Source organism: Myodes glareolus, chromosome 5 (genome assembly GCF_982192425.1).
Source record: "Myodes glareolus chromosome 5, mMyoGla1.1, whole genome shotgun sequence".
NCBI lineage: Eukaryota > Metazoa > Chordata > Mammalia > Rodentia > Cricetidae > Myodes > Myodes glareolus.
In genome coordinates, this window is record NC_142030.1 from 81,004,151 (window position 1) to 81,026,823 (window position 22,673).

Genomic DNA, 22,673 nt, shown 5'->3' on the forward strand with positions numbered 1-22,673 from the left:
AGTGGAGGTATTAGGTTTAGGGCTTGAGCTAAATTGTCTCCTCTTAAGCTATTTGGTAAGTTGAGTGTAGCTTTCATCCCAAAGCATCCTAACTGATGAAATTATATCAGTATCGCTGGGATTTTTATGAAACTGTTTACTTGAAGGTGATTGTGCTGTAGTAAATCTGGAGATTATTGTCAGCAAACCCTATCTGCAACTTTCTGCACAGGGAATCGCAAGAACAGATAGGCTTGGAAAACATTGGCGCTTTGGAAAATGGTTATTTCTTTAGCTAATCCGTATAAGATCTGAACCCTGTACACCTCACTGTCCTAACTTTATTGTTCACAGCTCCATAAAAATGCTTAAAGTCATCCAAGTGCTGCTTGCTACTTGGAAATTAACAATTGGCTTCTGAGCCTTGAGATTCTCGAGGAGTGTAGTTTTCCTTTCGGATGTTTGGCAGACTTCTCAGTTTGAAGGCTTAGTTTGGGCTCTTTCTCCTGTGATTTATTTCCCGTTGTGTATTGCAATGCGGTTTGTAGCTTTGCTCTTGTGCTACCACTTTGCCCAGAAAACAGTGTGTTTTATGGTTTCTAGGACACAGCAGCCTAGTTTGCCTTTCGTGCTGTAGCTGCAGTTAGGTTTGGAGTTCCTTGAGGGGAAAACATAATGTTCTATTTCAACTCAGGCTTTGTTTGTCCTACTGAATGAATTGTATACAGGTACTCATAAAACGTCATGAAGTAAAACTTAATCAAAGGAGCCAGGGCCTCAAATCTATCTCACAGAACATGTTAGGAAATGGTGGTTCATTACAATACCTTAGAAAGGCTTGGCAAACAGAAAATAGCTGCAAGACAACCATCCCTTGATTGATTAGTGTTAATGAGAATTAAAACAACAATATTAGATGAAATATAAGTTTGTGATGATAACATAAATATATACACACTGTATATTTCACTTATATTTACTCTAATAAAACTCACTTGATTAATGTGTCTTGTTTTTATTGAAATTAACTGATGGTCTAAGTAGTTATGCTCCTGTATTCCATGTATGGTACTATATAGCATAAGTTACCTTGATCAACTTTCTCATTATCAGTTGGAGAAAAACTATAAAAAAATGCATGTGGCTAAATGCATCAAAGAGCTGGTTATATGTAAGACTAATCAAGGCTCAGGCAAATGCAAAGTGAGTTAGTATGCAGAACATTGCAGCCGGTGTCTTCCCTGAAGGCATCTAGAAAATCTGACACAAGTGACTGTCACTCGCTATTATTTTCAAGACTTTTACGATAAGAAAAATTAAGTGCCCGCATAAAGGCAATACTCTTAATATGAGACACTGTATTATAGCTAGATTAAAGCTCCTTTCAAAGATGTACCTGCCACTTCAAGGAGCCTGTGAATATAATATGCTACAGGAAAAGTAGCTGATTATTTGCCCTTAAACTAGGAAGGTGTTCTGAACTGGTCAGTTGAACCCAATGTAACCAAGGGACTAATTAAGAAATATAAGAGGGACATGATTCTGATTGCCAGAGTGATAAACTGCAAGAGAATCCAATTGGCTACTTCAGGCCTTCAACGTGGAGAGACTGTATCACGAATCGAGGTATTTGATGGCTGCAAAGGATAGATGAGTTCTCCTTTTCAGCTGCCAGAAGAAAATGTCACAATGGCATATTTCATTTTCTAATTGGGGCTTTGGGTTGATGGAAATACATGAAAATAATGTTTTTATGCCTTTAAATGACTACATTAACAGCATTTTGCTAGACCTTTCCAAGGAAAGTAATGCATACTTATTATTTTTTTTTTTTCTGAGACACGGTTTCTCTGTAGCTTTGGAGCTTGTCCTCGAATTAGCTCTTGTAGACCAAACTGACCTCGAATTTACAGAGATCCGCATGCCTTTGCCTCCCCAGTGCTGGTATTAAAGGTGTGCGTCACCACCACCCAGCCTGCATACTTCTTTTGATGAATATTTTTTTAAAATGTATCATTTTCCTCTTCCCTTTCTCCCTTTAAGCTTTCCCATATACACCTAATTTTCCCTCTCTCAAATTCATTACTTCATTTTCTTTAGTTGTTATGTCATCTCTCTCTCTCTCTACATATATATATGTATAAAATCTAAGTATTTATATATCATTTACCTGTCTACCTATTTATATCTATATGTCTGTCTGTCTGTCTGTCTATCAACCTATCTATCTCATCTATCTGCCATTTTCAGTCCATATGTTTTTATTTATATGTATATCACTTCAGGGCTTACTTGGTATTAGATAACCAATTGTGACGTCCTTCATTGGGAAAGACTATTACTCCCACTTTCAGCATTCCTTGATATTTTTTGTGTTTTTTGCCTTAGCTCTTTTTCTACTGCTGGTGCTAGAGATTTCCTCCTAGTGAGATTTCTCCCTTCGATGTAAGCATCTCTATTGGTGTTCTCCTTGTTCAGGTCCTGTTTAGGGAGTCATTTTGAAGAGACTTGCTGGGTATAGCTACTGGAAATTTCTATGTGACACAGTATAAACAACAACCTTCTTTTCCTCTGAATCTTACAATCTTTCAATCTCCTCTGCTGTACTGTTCACCCAGTCTTAGATGCAGGAGTCATGTTGTGGATATATAGTTGTGACTGGCCACCACATAATCAGTCACCTGTTCTTAGTATTTTGACTTGTGGTGGTTTTCTCTAAAGGTCTCTTCTATTGAAGAGACATATTTCCTTGATAAGAAATGCAACCTACATTTATCTATGGTTAGATGAAAATTCAGATGTAGTTAGGAATTATTTTTGTCGCATATATTGATAATTGTAGGTTCTCATAGAGCCATGATGTCACTGACTATGGGTCGTTTGACAGTTTTCCAGTAGCAGGTATGATTTTATTCTTGTTGAGTAGTCTTTGAGTCCAATTAGATAGCTTTTGCTTACTGCAAATGTATGTGTGTCACTACTGTACTATTAGTGTTATTGGGTCATCTTGGTCATTGTGGTTCCCAGGCATTTTAGCTGTGTAGAACTGTTAGTTGCTGTCTCCCTTTGAAAGTTTATACAGCACCTTCTAGTTGATAGGAAAAAAGGCTTTCTAGTCAAATAAAGCTCAGAGCTTTTGGTACCTGTGTCTGACACACATGTGTCTTCATCAATAAGGACTTACTTTGTACCACTGGGAGGCAACCAAGGTCATTAGCAATAACCTATATTGTTTGGGAAATCTATTTGATAGCCCTGACTAACATTCAAAAGGGAATTCTCAAGCCTGGCTTTAGGGATTTTTTTTAAATAGTTTGACTCTGGTTAGACATATGAGAAATTTCATCCCCTCTCTCCTCCCTGCCATCTTCTCCCTCCTCTCCTCTCCTCTCCTCTCCTCTCCTCTCCTCTCCTCTCCTCTCCTCTCCTCTCCTCTCCTCTCCTCTCCTCTCCTCTCCTCTCCTCTCCTCTCCTCTCCCCTCCCCTCCCCTCCCCTCCCCTCCCCTCCCCTCCCCCTCCCCTCCCTTCCCTTCTTCCCTCCCTTCCCCTCTCCTCCGCTCTCGCTCCCCTTTCCTCCCTTCCCCTCCTCTCCTGTCTTTTTCTTGTCTCCCTGTGTCTCTGTTTCTGTCTTTGTCTCTGTTTCTCTCTCTCTCACACACACACGTGTATATATGCAGACTTAAAAATAAATATATGTAGTATATTTAGGTAAGTATCTACTTACCTATAGTTAGGTAATCTGACTTCTGAATCTGACTTCACTCAGTCTGATCCTTTTCAGGTTCCACCCACTTACCTGACAATTTCATTTTCCTATTTTTTTGTTAACCATGAGAATAGTACTGACTGATTTGTATCACATTTTCATTATCACTTTATCAGTTTAAGGGTGTTTTACTATTTCTATTTTCTATCTTTTGTGAGTAGAGTATCAACATATATGAATGAGAGAGTATTGGTGGAGTAGGATCTCTTGTCATTTGGGCATATGCCAAGGAGTAGTATGGCAGGATTATTTAGTAGATAGATTTTCAACTTTCTGAGGGGTCTCCACTCTGATTTTTAGAATGTGTAGCCAAGTGTGCAATCTTATCCACAGTGAATGATGATTCTCTTTCCCCACATCTATTGTAGGAGACCACTTGTTTGCTCCTGGCTGCTCATCCCTAAAATAATCATACAGAAACCATATTATTTGCAATACTGTTTGGCCAATAGCTTAAGTATATTTCTGGCTAACTCATATCTTAAATTAACCCATTTCCATTAATCTGTGTATTGCCACAAAACTGTGGCTTATTGAGTAAAGTTCCAGCATCTGTCTCTGGTGGGACTACATGGCTTCTTCCTGACTCCACCTTCTTTTTCCCAGCATTCAGTTTAGTTTTTGCCACCTAACTCTCTTCTGCTCTGCCCATGCCCAAGACAATTTCTTAACCATTTTTAATCATAACCATAATTTCATTAACCATTAAAAGCAACACATATACAGAAGGAATCCTACATCACACACCTTTTCCAGAATTTATTATCAGCTTTTTTTATTGACCATTGTCATTCTGATTGCTTCAAGATGAAATCTCAAAGTTGTTTTGATTTTTCATTTTCCTAATTTTTAGGGATGCTGAATACTTTTTGAAATGTTTATTCACAATTTTTATTTCTTCCTTTAAGAGTACTCTGTTCCAATAGCAAGCCCATTTATCGAATGGGTCAGCGTCTTTCATTTTGACTCAGTTTTTTTTTTTTGTGTGTGTGTGTGTTCCATATATGCCTAACTACTAATCCTCTGTCAAATGAATAGCTAGCAAAAGTTCTCTTCCATTCTGTTTTTCATCTTCACTTATATTTGATTGTTTCTTTATCTGTAGAGAAGCTGTTAGTTTTTTTTTTATTGAACTCCTTGTCAATGGTTGGACTCAATTCCTGGGCAAATGGTGTCCAATTCAGAAAGTCCTGTTTTACTCATACCATCTAGGGTCCTGTGATATATTTTACTCTAACAGTTTGACTATTGCAGGATTCTTTAGTTTTTTATCCATTTGGAGTTAGTTTTTGTGCAAGGTAGTGGATGTGGGTGTAATTTCATTCTTCTTCACTCAGACTTTCAGTTTTCCCAAAACTATTTGTTGAAGATGTGGCCTTTTCTCCAGAATATGACTTTGTCATCTTGTTTAATATTATATGCCTGTAGACATGCATACTCATGTTTTATTCTATGGTGGACATGTCTATTTTGTCACAGTATCGTTTTGTTTTTAGTTACTTTGCCTCTGTAATATATATCAAGATCTGAGGTCTGGAATAGTAACCATTCCAATGTTGAACTTTCCACTCATAACTGTTTTGGGTACTGTGTGGGTCCATGTGAAATTTAGGTTAGTCGTTTCCATCACTGTAAAGAATGAAATGTGGATTTTGTTCTGGATTTAGCTTCTGTAATGCCTTTGGTAGAGCAGACCTATCACAGTATTAATTCCACCAATCCATTATCATGAGATATACTTAAATTTTATGGAGAAGTCTTTCAATTGTATCCTTTAAAATTGCTGATATTGTTGATCATTTCTAGTTTTCTGGTAGAATGTTTTGGATTTCTTATTTACATTTTCATATCCTCTGCAATTAGAAAAATATTCATAATTTTCTTCCTTTAATTTTCCTTTCATTCCTTGCTGTCTCAGCTAGTGCTTGAAGGAAAATATTCAAAAGGAGTGGGGATAGTGCAAACTGTTCCTTTCTTAATTTCAGTGGTAATGCTTCAAGCTTTTTCTCCATTTAGAATGATGTTGTATGTGTGTTTCTCATAGATAGCTTATATTATGTTGAGTTCTGTTGCCTTTTACTTTCACACACTGTAGGACTTTTAAGATGGAAATTGGTTGGAATTTGTTAAACTTTCTTTGTATCTATTGAGATGATCATTTAATATTTGTCTTTAGGTCTATTTTTGTTACTTATTACATTTATTGACTTGTACATGTTGAAACATACCTGCATTTCAGGAATAAAGAGAACTTGTTTATGGTGAATACTATTTTGATCTACATCTGTATTTGATTTGCAAATATTTTAGGGAACAGTTTTAATCTATGTTCATCATGGATATTTGCCATAGATTTTGATATTAGAGTGATACTGGCTTCAAAGAAGGATTATAGTGGTGTTTCTGCTTTTTACTTCCCTTCCTTGTCTTCTTCTCCCTACTATCTTTCTTTGGTATTGTTTAAGAAGGATTGTTTGTAGATCTTACAACATCTGAAAGAATTCTTCTATGAATTCATCTGGACTTGGAATATTTTAGTGGAAAATTATTTCACTACTATTTCAATATCCTCATTTCTTATGGATCTCACTAGATTCTTGACTTCTTCTTGGCTTACCTTTGGTGATTTGACTTAGTCTGGAAATAAACCAATTTGGGGGACTTCTCAAATTAATGAATTATATGTATTAACATATTTTGCTTTAATATTTTGAATTTCTTTGGTGTCTGTTGAAATATTTTCTGTTCATTTCAGATTTTCTTAGTGTTCTCTCTTTATTTGGTTAGTTGTGCTAAGTCAATTGTTATTATTTGTCTTCTCAAAAAACCCCATTATTTTGATTTATTAATTCATTGCATACTTCTGTTTTATTTAATTTCTGCTTTGCTTTTTTTATTATTTCTTGGTTTAGTATCTTCTTGTTTCTGCAACTATTTGAGATTCACCATTGACTAATGTATACAAAGACTGCACATTGGTTTCCTGGCCACCCAGACCCGAATAATCATACAAAAATTAAAGAAATTACAACATTGGGTAACCAACATCTTAGGCATTTTCTATATAGCTCTTATATCTTAAATTAATCCATTACTATTAATCTGTATATTGCCATGAGACTGTGGCTTACCAGGTAAGGTTCTGACATCTTTTTCCTTCAGCAGCTACATGATGTTTTCTTGAGTTCACCTACTCTCTCTCTATATCTCATCCATCCTGGCTATATTCTGCTCTGCCGCAAGCCAAAGCAGATTCTTTATTAACCAATGCTAATAAAACATATTCACAGCATACATAGAGGAATCCCACATCATCTCCCCTTTTCTGTCTAAATAAAAAGGAAGGTTTTAGCTTTAGCATGGTAAAATTGCATATAGCAAAATAGGTATCAAACAAGAATTGCAGTTACAATATTTCTTTATGAGTTTAAAGTTTCATATCTAATTTTTTATTTTAACTAAAGAAAACTATAGCTATCTGTCTCCAACTCCATCCAAGATGCCAGAAGGCAAAAATATTACCTAAGTATAGAAGAAGTGCATTGTTGGCAGCTTCCAAAACTCTAGAATTAACAGAGACATTTTGTCTCAGAGTTTTTGTTGTGTTGTGCTTTCTTTTTCATTTAGTTCTAGGAAGTTTATATATTTTCTTGATTTCGTCCTTAAATAATTCATCATGAAGTTATAAGTTGTTTGATCTCCATGAGTTTGCATGTTTACTAGAGATTTGTTCCTGTCTATTTTAAGCTTTATTTCATTAGTATCATACTATAGACATTAAGTGATTTCTACCTCACTGAATTTTCAAGATTTTCTTTGTGTTTCAGGATGTGGTCTATTTTAGAAAAGCTTCCATATTGGGTAGAATGTATTTGTGTAGAATATTCTGTAGAGACCTTTTATGTCTATATATGTCTGTATAATATCATACAATTAGGATGTCTCAATTATTTTTGCCCAGATTATCTGTCTATTGGAGTAAGTAGCGTATTGAAATCATCTGCTATTAATAGGTTATTGTTAATCTGTGTCTTTAAGTTAAGGAATATCCTTTTATGAAATTAGAAACTCTCAATCATCACAGGCTATTGGTTGTTCTCCAAAACCTGGTGGTAAAGGCCTATTGTTGAAGTCATTACTTAGTTATGTCCTAAAAATGGGGACTTCAAGCTGATTTTCAACTAGAAGCTGCATCCATACTGACTGGCATCCATAGTGATACAGAAAAATCAAGTTAATCATTAATATCAACCAGCCATAAATCTTGTGACCTTCAACTGTGACCTGTCTTCAAAGTTCACTGGTATAATAGTGGCATATATGTTATGTGAGATACCTTGGGGCTTTCAGTTAATTTATACTCCATGAAATGGAACCAATACCTGACACTGAGAAGTGAACAAAAATCTGAGACTAGTCATGTCATGAGACTAGGGAAGAATATACTATTATTATTTTCCTAAAGAATCATAGCAATAATTTAACTCTTAATGATATGCTATACACATACATTAGTGCCTTCTGCATCCCTCAGCAGCAAAGTTTCTTCTTGAGTAGATATATTACAGTACAGGGACCCATTGGATGGTCTACAAAGAATGAGAGATTTTGGAGCACTCAGTCCTAAATTGGATGTCTTTATCAAACTCATTCCCTCAAGGCTCATGGATCTATGTGAAAGAGAAGGCAGAAAGATTGTCAGACTTAGAATTCATTGAATATTATCAGTTAAGGGAGAGAAAAACATTTTTTTGCTATCAAATTCCCCTACATTATCTAAGGAATCAAGCTACCTGGTTAGTTATCTCTATAACTCTGAAACCCAAAAGGTAATTTTAATGAATATGTTATTGTGTGTCAAGTGTAATTATAAATGCTTTCTAGAGAAGTCCACCATTAAGGCTGACAAAAACTTGATGATATAGGCTATTGCTATCAAATGTCAAGAAACAAGGGAAAATCCACACTAGCTTGATTAGTAGAAATGATCAGTATATGCAGAAGAAGCAGGTCCATACAGAACCATAATGTAGGTGTAACAAGACAGGTTAGAAAAGGAGACAACCTTGATTAAGACAGTGAAAGACATGGAAGGAAGTGAATTTCCAGCAGTATCAAGAGGCTATGAAAACAAGCTGTGGAGATAAAAAAGGCCTTTGAAATGGTATTTCAGTGAGAAATTTCATTTTTTCTGTTGCTGTAACTAACCACCAAGTATCGTGCAAATTCCCTGTGAAGACTCACTTACCTTGGAGCTCTATGCCAGGAAGACATAGAGCAGAGCATTAGTTCTACTCACACCCCAAGAGGACTTCTCGTTGCATCCCTACACAGTGGAGGGCACCTAAGGGAGTAGCTGACCCAGTGTGTATAGAGAATTCACCTTTTAGACAAAATCAGTTCAGTGGGAACCCATAATTGGGAGTCATTATTCCATTTACTACCTTGTAGAAGTACCATCTAAAAACACCATAAGTGAATGAATTTTGAAATTAATTTTCTTACATCTGATAGCTAAAATACAAACTCAAACCAAGGTAATAAGATGAAGAATATCTTATGAGAGAACTGAAAATTTAACTTAAAAACTTAAATGTTCATTATTTTATATTGCAATACCATACAATGAAAATATTGACTATATGTTATAAGAAATAAAAAAAGGTTTAATTGTGTATATAATAAAAACTCAAAAGTTGCTATATACAAGACAGTAATCTAGGTTTTATATAATGTACAGATGTATCAGATTTTATTCCATTCTTGGTGAACTTTCATGAAGCTTAAAGTATATATTTATGAATATTTGAGAACATGATTACTTATAAATAGACTACTCTATTCTTAGTACCTTGTCTGACTGCCTGGGTATTTCCTTCTCCTCTAACAAATGAACAAGTACAAAGGAAAAAGAAAAAAATCACATAGCTATTGCAAATAGCAATTGATTAATGACTGAATTTATTGATCTCATTGGATATTTTTAATTATACATATCTATGACATCTATGATATATTCTTTTTTTGGTGTGTGCAAAAGAAGTTGTTTCAAAAATTAGGCACCTACATCTATGGTATCTTCTTTTCTCTGGTGTGTGTAAAACTTGGATTAAAAAAATTGATACTTCCAATTTTCTCAGGAATTCTTGTCAGTTTCACCTTCCCAGCAGGATTCATTTATGTTTCTCTTAGGGTTTCCCTTGTTATGTATTATAGGCCGGTGAAAATTTTTTGATACTTATCATTTTTGATATATCCCAGGGCAGTCATGTGCCTAAAAAGAAATGACTATACAAATATAAAAGTATTGAATTGGCCCAAGATACACATGATGTCTTTGATTTAATTTTTCTGGCATGTGCAAATAAGAGGGCAGAATTTGTTGTACAGGAAATGATTAAGTACATTCAGAGTTTGCATTGATTAAACCAAATAGTATTTTAGTGAGTTGTGTTTTATTTTGTTCAGTCTCTCTGTGTTTGCACCACTCATGTATTTTGATTTAGACCAGGTATTTAAATGTGTTTTGCACTAAACTGACAATACTAATAAAATGCTTTCAAGTGAATACAGCGAAGACTGATGTGCCCGACTTGTTTTCAGGTTACAATGTACTGTACAGGACACTTTTAAACATCCTTGCACATTCCCAACCTTCTTTTTTGGAATCTAGAAGGAACTCATCTTCTGTATCAGCACAACCTCTTTGGAATAACCTGCACCTATCTACCGTAAAGAATCATGGCCACTCTGATTTGTCTATGCAGCTGCTCTTGGGCAGCTCTATGACAGGAGTCCTCAAAACTCTCCAGAAGATAGTTAACTAGTAGATAGAATGAGATATTGTGCTGCATTTAAATCAACTTCATTTACAAGCTGACATCCTGAGAAGTAATGTTCAATACAGTTGAATTTGAGCAAAAGTTTAAATATGAGGGATTTGATAATGAATTTGAAGAGAAAGTAAATGACAATATTAAAAACCGAAAATTATGGTCCAGATTTCATTATATATTCTTTTCAAAATTGTTGTTTACTTTGTTTATTATTGTATTTGGTATATACACATTATGTGTGTTGGGCCAGGCTAGTTTAGAGTCTTATTTACAACTTAGCTTGTCTGAGAGTTATGCTCAGATTCCTTTTCTCTCTCTTTCTTTCTTGTGAGTGGATTAATAAATGTGGTTAGTTTCAGGGACTTCCTGAAGCTATTTTGAGTTGTTTTCTTTCTGTTTCAAGGAGCTGCACTCTCAGATAAAATGTTTGCATGTTGAAGGGAACTGCTTCATAGCATAGGTGGATATGTTTCTAATGATCAGTAGTAGTTTTCTTTGAAGACTGAGAAAACATTATGTGCAATTGCTACTGTGTAACCAAGAGGGAATGGAGGAAAGTTCAGAGTATTTGGATGTGAAGAAGCCCATTTCTAGTTCTTTGGTTGGTGTTTCCTTATAAAATACTCTTGTATGTGGTAAGGTCTTGTATTTAACCTTATCTTGTATATTACTAAAAGTAACATATTTTATGTCTTAACATTTCACTTTATATATGTTACCATTTTTAAATTTTTTGCCATTTCATTATAAGGGTAAAAAATGTCACACTGACAAGTGATTATCTAGGATTCTCTGCAATTTTACAGAAATATTAGCTTTATGTTACTTAAAACTCTTTCTAATATATTGAGATTTTTTTTTACTATTCTCTGTCTTTGTTCTCTTTAATTGACGTTTTTGTTTTCCACATGGTTCCTCTATTAGCACTTTTACTATGCATACTTATATTCTTAGTGATTATCCTGAAAACTAAGCAATTATTACAGTACTCTGAACTAATATACTTTGTGGTCAACATAAAGACTGCATATAACTCCCATTTCTGCTTTGTACAGTTTCTCATATATAATTTACTCTTATATATTAAACATATCACATATATCATTTTTACCTTGTTAGTATTCTTCAAATAAGATTTAAATTATATTTTCTGTTATCCATTTTGTATTCAATTAGCATTTTCTTTAATGATTCCCTTAATCTGAGATTTTTCCTAGTATTATTTATTTGCCTTTGATAAGAAAATGTTTTATGAATCTCTAAATTTATAGCTATGTAGAGCAAATTATTCAGTATTTATTTGAACATTTATTTCATTGCTTTCGTATTTGAAGAACATTTAATTTGGATATTGCTCTGTATTTACATGCGAGGAACACATACACACACATGCAGGCTTTTCTCTAGTTTGTATATTATTTTTCCATTTGACTCGTGGTGTAGGAGGTCCTTCTGGCTTTGTGTTGCTTGTATTGGTTAATGAATAAAGAGATTGCCTTGGCCTGATAGGACAGAACTTAGGTAGATGGAGAAGAGAGAACTGAATACTGGGAGGAAGAAAACAGAGCCAGGGAGATGCCACGGACCCCCCCCCCCCCCAGAGATAGACATTCTGAGACTTTGCTGGTAGGCCATGACTACATGGTGATATGCAGATTAATAGAAATGGGTTAAATCAAGATGTAAGAGTTAGCCAATATGAAGCTAGAGCTAATGGGCTAAGCAGTGATTTAATTAATACAATTTCTGTGTGGTTATTTCAGGGCTAAGCTAGCCAGGAGGCTAGGACAAACACGTGGGTCCTCTTGCAACATGTGTTTTATTAACCTCTATTTGAGTTTACTTCTTCTTCCCTTTTTGCTTTTAATCAGCTGTAAATCCATTAAATGATTTCCTTACTTCAAGTAGACATTTTTATTTTTAGAATTCTTTGGGTTATTTATTTATTTTTTCCACTTTTAGTTTTATCTGATTTTAAAAAATGTTATTTTAATTTTATTTAAATTTGCTCATTTATTTAGCAATTTCACTCAATCTATCTGGTGCTGGTAGTATCCTTTTGGACTTCTGGGAATTTCCCTGGTACCAGGTTCCCTCATTATACGCATAATGGCTCCCCAAAATCAAGATATCTCTTTTCTTCCTCTCCCCTCTCTCCTTTCTCCATATCTGTTACTTCATGTTCTCCTCCCTCCTCTCCTTCTCCCCTCCCCTTTCCTTCTGCCTTTTTCTTTCCCAATTTTCCGAGGATATCTGATCTACTTTTCCCTTCTCACAGAGATCCGTGTATATCTGCTTTAGGGTTCTCCTTATTATCTAGCTTCTCCGGGTTGATGGACTATATATATATAGGTTGCTTATCCTTTGTTTTACATCTAACATCTACTTATGAGTGAGTACATACCATGTTTGTTTTTCTGGGTCTGGGTTACCTCATCCAGGATGTTTTGTTTTTTCTAGTTCCATCCATTTCCATGCAAACTTCAAGATGTCATTGCTTTGACCACTGAGTAGTACTTCATCGTGTAAATGTACCATATTTATCCATTTTTTGGTTCTTTCCAGGTTCTGGCTATTATAAATAATGCTGCTATGAACACAGTTGAGAAAAATATTCTTGTAGTATGACACAGTATTCTTATAGTATGAGTGTGAATCCTTTGGGTAAATGCCCAAGAGTAGTATTGCTGCGTCATGAGAGAGGCTGATTCTCCAATGATTCCCAATTTACTGTGAAATTGCCGTACTGCTTTCCAAAGTGACTGGACAAGTTTGCACTCCTGCCAGCAGTAGAAGAATATATCCCTTACTCCACATCCTTTCCAACATAAGCTATCATTAGTGTTTTTAATCTTAGCCATTCTGACTGCTGTAAAATGGTATCTCAGTCATATTGTGTAACATGAGGGGGGCTGGCTTGTTTGTGCTTCTGTTCTGCCCGCCCCCCCGAGCTCTTTAGTCCCAGAGAAAAATCAACCACAGAGGACTCAGTAAATTATAAAGCTGATTGGCCCATTAGGTCAGGCTTCTTACTGGCTGACTCTCATATCTTGATTAACCCATTTTTCTGATATATGTTAGCCATGTGGCTCAGTACCTTTTTCAGTGGGGCAGCTCACATCCTGCTGCTTTGGTGATCTGGGCAGGAGTGGAAGGAATCAACTTCCTCCTCCCCAGAATTCTCCTGCTCTCCTTACATCATTTCCACTTCCTGTCTGGTTTTCCCACCTACACCTTCTGCCTGGCCAATCAGCGTTTATTGGAAACATGATTGACAGAATACAGACAATTCTCCCGCACCAATATTGATTTTCATTTCCTTGATGGATAAGGAGGTTGAGCAATTTTTTAAGTGTCTTTCGGTCATTTGAGATTGTTCTGTTGAAAATTCACTGTTTAGATCTGTATCCCATGTCTTAATTGGATTATTTAGTATTTTAATGTCTACATTCTTGATTTCTTTATATATTTTGGAGATCAGTCCTCTGTCTAATGTGGGATTGGTGAAGATCTTTTCCCATTGATCTTAATATTCTTCATGAATTTTATCATATATATTAACTGTGCATTAAAAATATAGTGGGGACTGAAGTTGGAACTTTATTTTCCAGAATGTCTGTTCTGGTAGTTGTTCATTTCGGTACAATAATGTAGTTCTCATTATTGTGTCTCATTTTACTTTAGGGATTAATCATTTGTGTGTAATGAGCAGCTCAGATAAAACTGGGTTGAATTAATGATACTAATTTACTCTGGTGTCTGAAGTCTTAGGAGTGTGAAAGTCTTCCCTTTGACTACTGATATAAAAAGGCTCGTCCAGCTCTACTTTTTGACTTACAATTCTATGTACTCCGGGAAAGTACAGTGAGATAAAATTTTTGGTAGAGAAAGATAGACTTTGGGGATTCTTGATATTTTTAGTGACCAAGCCAGAAAATGGCATTGCTCATTTTACTTTTTAACAGCAGTACTTTTTGTTTGTTAAAGATGTGAAGAGTCCCAGGTAACCTCGGGTGCATGGGGGGGTGGGAGGATTGATGGAAGGGGAGAGGGTTAGAGAGAAGGGAGTAAGGGAGGAATGGGGAAAGCTCGGGGGACTGGGAATGGGGGGGGAAGGGAGGAAGGATGAATATGGGATCAGGGAAGAATATATTTCAACTAAGGGAATCATTTTAGGGTTTACAGGAGACTTGATTATATATGGGATCCCAGGTCCAAGGAGAGATCCCCCAGATTGTTCTCTGGACAGAGGAGAGGGTGCCTGAATCGGCCGTGGCCCATAACCATACTGATGTATATTTTGCTTATCACCATAGATCCTTCATCTGGCGAAGGACAGCGATAAAGTCGGAGACCCACATTGGAGCACCGGACTGAGCCCCCCGAGGTCCAAATGAGGAGCAGAAGGAGGAAGAACATGAAAAACGAAATCAGTACTGCGAGGGATGCTATCACCCACTGATACAAGGAAACGGATCTAATGAGAGTTTACCAAGGCCAGTTGGACTGAAACTGAACGAGGACGTGATCTAACCAGATTCTCGGAATTTGGCCGGATTGTCTGAATGTGGCTGGCCCGAAGTCTTTCTGAAAAGCCATTGACTATGATACTGGGACCTGTTTCCTCTGCATATTCTGGATTTTGGGGATCCAGTCTGTTTGGATACTCACCTTCCTAGACCTGGAGGGAGGGGGGGAGGAACTTGAACTTCCCACAGGGCAGGAAACCCTGACTGCCCTAAGGGACGAAGAGGGAGGAGGAGAGGGAGTGGGGGGAGTGGGAGGGTGTTGGGAAGAGGGGCAGAAATGGAAACTTTTATAATTTAATAAAATTTACTTTCAAAAAAAAAAAGAAAACAAGGGAATCAGAGTCTAGAAAGCAAATGTACAAGCATGTGTGCACACAAGTTTTCGTTCAAAAATGTTTTGGCAATTCTGCACAATATAGACTAGATAAGAGGCTGAGAGGTGGGAGTCTAAAATCAAAATGAAAAGCTTTGCAAATATTGCATTAATATAATACGGCAAGGTCAAAAAAAAAAGAAAAAAAAAGATGTGAACTACAGACTGTTCTTTCAATGTTTGCTAATACTTAAGCTTTCAAGTATTCCCCTTCATATTCAAGAGCTTATCCTCCTTAATAACCCCATGTTCCACAGTTACTGACATTGAAGAAACACTTTTTTTTTGAAGAAAAACAAGTTTTAATTCAGACTGTGTTCTCTCAGAATTGTGGAAGAAGAAATTATCTTCTGTGAATAACATTCCGAAAAAAACAATTCTCACTGAAATATTTTTAATTCCTTAAATTAGACAAACACACATTTCAATTAGTTTATTAAACTTTGCGATATTTAACTATCCATTTTTGTACATGTATATAGTGTTGTTTTGCACATATTTCTTTCTCATTCTTCATGTCTCCTTCTTACTGCTGCTGATCCTCTTTGTTTTTCCAATGTTTTCCCATTCTACCTTCAAGTCTTTCTTTTTTATGACTTTTTTTATTACAATGAATTTCCTTTTAATGATTATTCTGCACACAGAATTGTTCTAGTTTATGAAGTACCGCTGTACACAAAATATCTTAAATATCTATGGTACATATATTCCAACAGACTAAAATGTTACTTTCTAAAATAGATGGTCGAATAATATTTTTAAAAGATTAGATCTTGAGGTAGAACTTATTTTTTAAAAATATCTCTTACAAGGTAGATATAATAGTCTGTTGTTTCCTACTAAAGATCTAATTTAAATAGTCATGTATAGAACTATTGGAGTAATAATCAAATTTCCCAAACTTATCTCCGTGTCCCTTTTTTGAATAACATATGGGATTCAGAAATTGACTATGGAAAGGCTAAGGCTCATGTTGCATTTATACACCTTACCTAAGACTTATGTGGCATATATGTTCCTTACCTGCGTTAGTTTGGCTTTTCTTCCTCCAAATTTTCTTTGCCAGAAATCTATCTCTTAAGAAGCTCTGGGCATTCTGTCTGCTCTTTAGAGATGCAAGAAGCACAATTTGAATCCAATTTTAGTAGATCAACCATGCAGGCAAGAGACTTTTCTATTTCCCTCTTTTATTACCATTTTCTTCAAATTTCTGAGACAAATTAAATGCTTAGATGAAGTTAATGGCTGGCTTGAAATTAACTGCTGATAGATATATTGGGTATACAGAGTTACTTAATAGTTCTTTAGAGACTTTCCTTGGGCTCTTCGTCATTGAATTATAGAATCCATGGAGTTAGAAATAGCCTTGGAGATAATTTTGCATAACCTCCCACTCAATGAGAGACTCCTTTTCATAGCATCCCTGACAGATGGTCACTTAGCATCTACTTGAGCACTTCTAGTCACTGAGTTCATTTCTTCATTGATTACATGTAGAACAGTTCTTATGATTTAAAAATTCTTTATTATACCCACCCTAAATATGCATCATGGAAATTTCCAATCCCTGACAAAATTATTCCCCCAGTATCTTTAATCTCTTCTCCATCTAAGATGATATGCATTACTTTTCTCAGTATGTGCTCTAGAGTATCAGTATGCATTTTTTATTTTCACTTGGAGTCCTGGAGTCTGTACTGAATTTAATGAATGTATACCAAATAATAAATATGCTGATAGAGTAACTGAGAAAGGTGCCAGAGGAAATTTGCCTGAAATTTCATGATCCAGCAGTTTAATACCCAGGACCCATGATAAGTACCTAGCCAAAGTGTTTCTTGTAGGCTTTGATTCCTGTGGGACACTTTAGTTAGAAAGGAAATAGGAAGAGATGAGGAAAGCCTGTTTCTGTGGTTTGGGTAGTCTTATGGACATTTACAAAAGTGAATTTCTCCAAATCTTCAAAAAATATTATATTTATACTCAGTAGTTTAAAAATGAACTTAAACTGGGGCCTGTGTTAAATAAGTATATCTTTTTAAAGATGGAGTCTTTGAATTTAGCTTTTTATTCATGATAACAGTTCCTAAAGCTTAAGATAGTCATAAAATATAGACTCCTAATAGGTTTTAAAATAATTTTTAAAAAAATTATTTATGCCCATCTATGTATCTATGTATCTGTGTATCTATCATCTATATGTGTATGTAACTATATATGTATCTATCATCTGTCTATCTATCTATCTATCATCTATCTATCTATCTATCTATCTATCTATCTATCTATCTATCTCTTTACCTACGTACCTATCTATCATCTATTTATCAGCTGTCATATTAGCTATCTCTAGGTATGAGTATTTTATTGTGTGTGTGAATGTGTGTGTCCAATGCTTATTTTTTGTCATGGTGTATGTGAATGTCAGAGGACAACTTTTAGTAGCTGATTCTCACTTTCTACCTGCATTTCTATTATCTCTGTTTTTCCTTGTCTCTGTGCTATGTATCAGTGACCTTCCTGGCCAGTACCCTATCTTGGATTTTCAACTGTACTATACTGAGTATACAGAGGAGCTCTTACTATATGTTGTATTCTGTTGTGGGACCTGGGGGTCGGAATTAAGGTTGCCCAGCCTGAGCATTGTGGTAGTTTGAAAGAAATGTACCCCATAGGTGTCAGGCATCTGAATACTTGCTTCTCTGTTATTGTTACTGCTAGGAAAATTTAGAAGGCATGGCCTAGTTGGAGATGATGTGTTATTGAAGGCTGGCTTGAGCTTTCAGAAACCTCCTGCCATCCCTGGTGAGCTCTTTGCCTCCTGCTTGTGGTTTGAGTTGTGAGTTCTCAGTTGCTTCCACCACCATGCTCTTGTTTCACTATCATGGTCTCTTGTGCTTTGGAGCCACATACCCAATCATACCCTTTCTTTAAAAAATTTCCTTGGTCATGGATTTTAACACCACAATATGAAAGCAACTAGTATAGTCAGCAATTGCGTTATTCAGCAAGCCATGTCTGCCTGACCTCAGATAAGATTTTCTTTCATGGAAAATGCCTTTTAATTCACTTAAAGTTCAAGGTGTCATCATTACCTCTGACTGAGGGCCAACTTTAGTATTCTGTTATGATGGCTAATCTTGTTTCTAAACTTGGCTATATCTAGAATTAAACAGGACCCAAGAGACTGAGCACACCTGTAGGAAATTTTTCTGATTAGATTATTTGAGGTGGGAAGACTCACTCTAAAATTGAACCACAATGTGTGGTGGCAGCTCATCCAAAATGCCACGGAAGAAGGAAGTGTTGGGTTTTTGCCCATCACCTTCACTCATATTGGCAAGTATTTGTGCCCTGTTGCTGTATCTGGGATTTTAAGATAGACTGAAAACAAGCAGGTCTCCTGGAATCCTTCTGGATTTCAACACCCAACTCAGATTGTAACTGCTGAGATGTCCAGGCTCAAGGACTACTGGAATTTTGACCTTTCTGTTAAGAGACATCCATTGCTGCACTGTGTTGTTATCAGCCTGTAAAGCACTCTCATAAATTGTGTTTGTGTGTGTGTGTGTCCTTTCATTTAGAGAAACTTGACTTACATATCTGCCAAGGCCTTTCCTGAGTGTGGTACCTCACAGTGTAGAAACATTTTACTTCAAAATATTTCCAGAAGGAAAATATTCAAATAATTTAATCAAAAGCTGTGTTAGCAATGCTTTGATGGAAAAAGTATGGTGATCTTTATGAAGAAGTGAAGGATATGTTACCTACCTTTTTGTGTTTGGATAGATGAGATATAGCAAGAGAAGAACTTCTATATGCTGAAAGGTGTGTAGGTAGTATGACATAGTATCATAATCATTTAGTTCTTTGTTTATTTATTAATGTCATTGATAACAGCAGATCAAAACAGACTCTTCTTTCCTAATATTTGTACATCATTTGTGTCCTACGTTTTGAGTTTTGGAAGGTTTACCATTTTTTTTGTAAAGTTTTAAGCTATGTTATAAATGTGTATTGCTGAGCATAATATCTGAAAGGTAGTATTTGAATCTCCATGCAATTATAATTAAACACGATTATACTATTTTATGTCAAATTAGAATTTACATTGGTATCTATAGTATTTCTAACACTGTTTTATGGGTATATTTTATTTTCATTTTGCATTTTTAGGTAGCATAAAATGTAATAGCTTTCATTTCATTGTAAAAATGTTGAACATATATGTCATTATGCATTGTTCTTATTCCACTATTATCTTCCATTTCTCTTTCCTCATCTTTTTCTCAGACAATTCTTTCTCTTCTTTCACTTTGGAACTTATTATTATCTTAATACTCTCTTCCTCATTCTCCATTAAGTACTCTTCCCTTCTCCTGATTTAGCATGTACTTGTATAATGTTCATTGTAGTGTGTGCATGGGTTCATATATGTGTGTTTGTATATATATTGTTAGTATATGTACATGTATATGCATACAAATAAATGTAAATCACAATTCTACATGTGAGAAATTAAACACTACTGACCTTTTTCTGGCCTCTTTTGCTTAACATAGTACATTATGTACACATTATAGCTAGAATCTTAATCATAAGTCCCCTATTCTCTCCAAAGTAATGTTTGCTGTCTTCCTGAATGTCCTCTGGAACTTTCTCAGTTTGGTCATTAAGGTGCTCAGCTACATGTACTTAATTTCATGAAATGCATCTTTAGTACTTATTTCCTCCATGTAGCTGTTTTTTATGTTTGTATTTGCTCCTAAAGCACAAGAAGGCTTTACATGACTGTCCCATGGACAGATGATGACAAACACTTTGCTTCTGCTGAGTTGAGAGTTAATATTACAAAATTAAATATAATCTAATATATTTAAAAAGCATATTATTGTCTTAACCAGCTCATGCATAATCAAATCATTACAAAGAAAGATTTCAAGTTGTGTTCACAAGAACTCATAAACTTTATTTGGAATCAAACTGTATTTCCATAAATACTTGTGATCATTTTATCAAATAAAAAGTAAAAGTTAGCTCAAGTATTTTCCTATAAACTGACCTCAATTTGGGGATGCCCCACAAAACAACAGATTGAAAATTTAAAACATGTTTGCCAACATTCAAAATTCCCCAAAGCTCAGATTAATTATCAAATGCTCCTGAAAGATCAGCAGCAACAGAACCCTGAGCGCTACAGACTTTATTTTCTACAGAATTGGCATGTTTTTGAACTTTGTGAACCCTCTGTAGACTTCTTATTCACAGCATTCTTGCTCCTTCATAGAGAGTTCATTTCGCAATTATTAAATGCAATTATAGATTTTTGATCTGCAAACAATTATGAAATGGTAGAAAGTTCCAAACAGTTTTAACACATACAAAGGAATTGTGTGATTTATATATGACTTTTAAAACAGGAATTAAGTTCTTGATTAAACTTGATTATTTGCTCCATTTTGCAGTTATGAACAATGACTGAGTCTCATAATTACAAGCATTCATTGTTTCCCAAGAGTCTCTAAGTTTACCTATCTTTGTTAGTGTTCATGATGTAGTTCAATATCTTACAATGCAAGTTTATATTTGTGTGAGGCACAGTGCAAGTCTTAGAGGGCAAACAAACATTTGTACAGTTAACCAGAGGAGTCAGAGACAGAACTCACTGTTTCCTAAAGAGATGTGCAGATGAGGGAGCCATAGACAGAGATGTCAAGGCCAGAGCCAATACTGTAGAATATTGAGAAGATTGGAGAAGGCAAGACATAAAGTGTGGAGGTAGAAAGGCATGGAAAATTGAGGGTTTTCATTGTGGTGTGCTTTGTGGTGTGAGAAAGGCCAGTATTATTGCCAATTATGGGAAGTAGTTGCTGTGGGTTATATTAGAGTATGAAGTTTGTACGTAGCCCTAACTCAAATAACATGGGGTTTTAAGTTTTATGCAATGAAAATTACATTTTACTGGGTTTGTTACATAGTTGGTGAGTATTAAAGCCATGTAGTCTCTTCAGCATGTGAGACTGAGAAAACCTCACTGAGTTGCCTGACTTTTTCCTGTTGCCATCTACTCTCCCTCTCTTTGATGTCCTCTCTCCATCTCCTTGCTTATTTCCTTTCACACCATAGTCTTTTTCTCTTTCCTCTTTCTATTCCTGCCAATTTCATCTTCATTAATGAATTATCTTGCTTTGTTTTTGTAGTGTCTGATATAGAAAAATATTTTAATCATTTAACATTTACCACATCTAGAATTTGACAATTTCAAGTAATAATTTTATCATAAATAGCTTAAAAATAAATATTACATAGACTTAATTAAATAGCATTTTGCCACCTATACACCAAACACTATGAAGCACAGGGTCATCTCTCAGAACTATTTGAATATATGGAAACAAGACTAAACAATATTTTTAGTGCTGCAAATGTCTTTGACTTTAGAGGAATTACTAAAACACTTAAAATACAATTAGAAATGTAACTTTAATGTTTTTACCGTATTTTGCTAATAAGAATTATCTTTGCATTAAATCATATTTTATGGCTATCCCTTACTATTTAAACTTCTAAATACATCACAAGTTTACTGAGAATTTTGTAGATTATCAGTACATATACTTGACCTTTATTATCATTTTCTTTGTATAAAATTTACTGATGTATTTATGTACATCTTATATGGGACATTATTTCATTCAGGAGTCATGGAGAAATGGTAGACATGTATATTAGAACTAAATCAATAAACACTGTAATAATTTCTCCCTAACTCTGTAAGGATATAATGGGAATTTGAAGAGAGGAAAGTCAAGATTGAAAGGGATTAATATTAAATTAGGGAAACTAAAATTTTCTATTTGTAAAACATTGTGTAAAATTCATTTTTTATTATGAGCTCAGTTATTTAACTCTGCTCTCTTATTCTACCTGATGTTAGATTTCTGTGCAGCTGTGCTAAGTGCATATGCAGTTATTCATTGATTGCTAAACAACCACACACTTGTGTGATAACTTCCCTTGAATTAATATCTCTCAGTCTCAGAGCAGGTCCCTTGGCAAATTTGAACCAGGATATATTATTTTCAAAGCCTTTAATGAAGTTGCTTGTGAATGAGACAACAGTGCTGCGTAGGAACTGGATAATGTCTAAATATTGATTGTGGTGTCTGTCACAGCTTTTCAAGTACTTG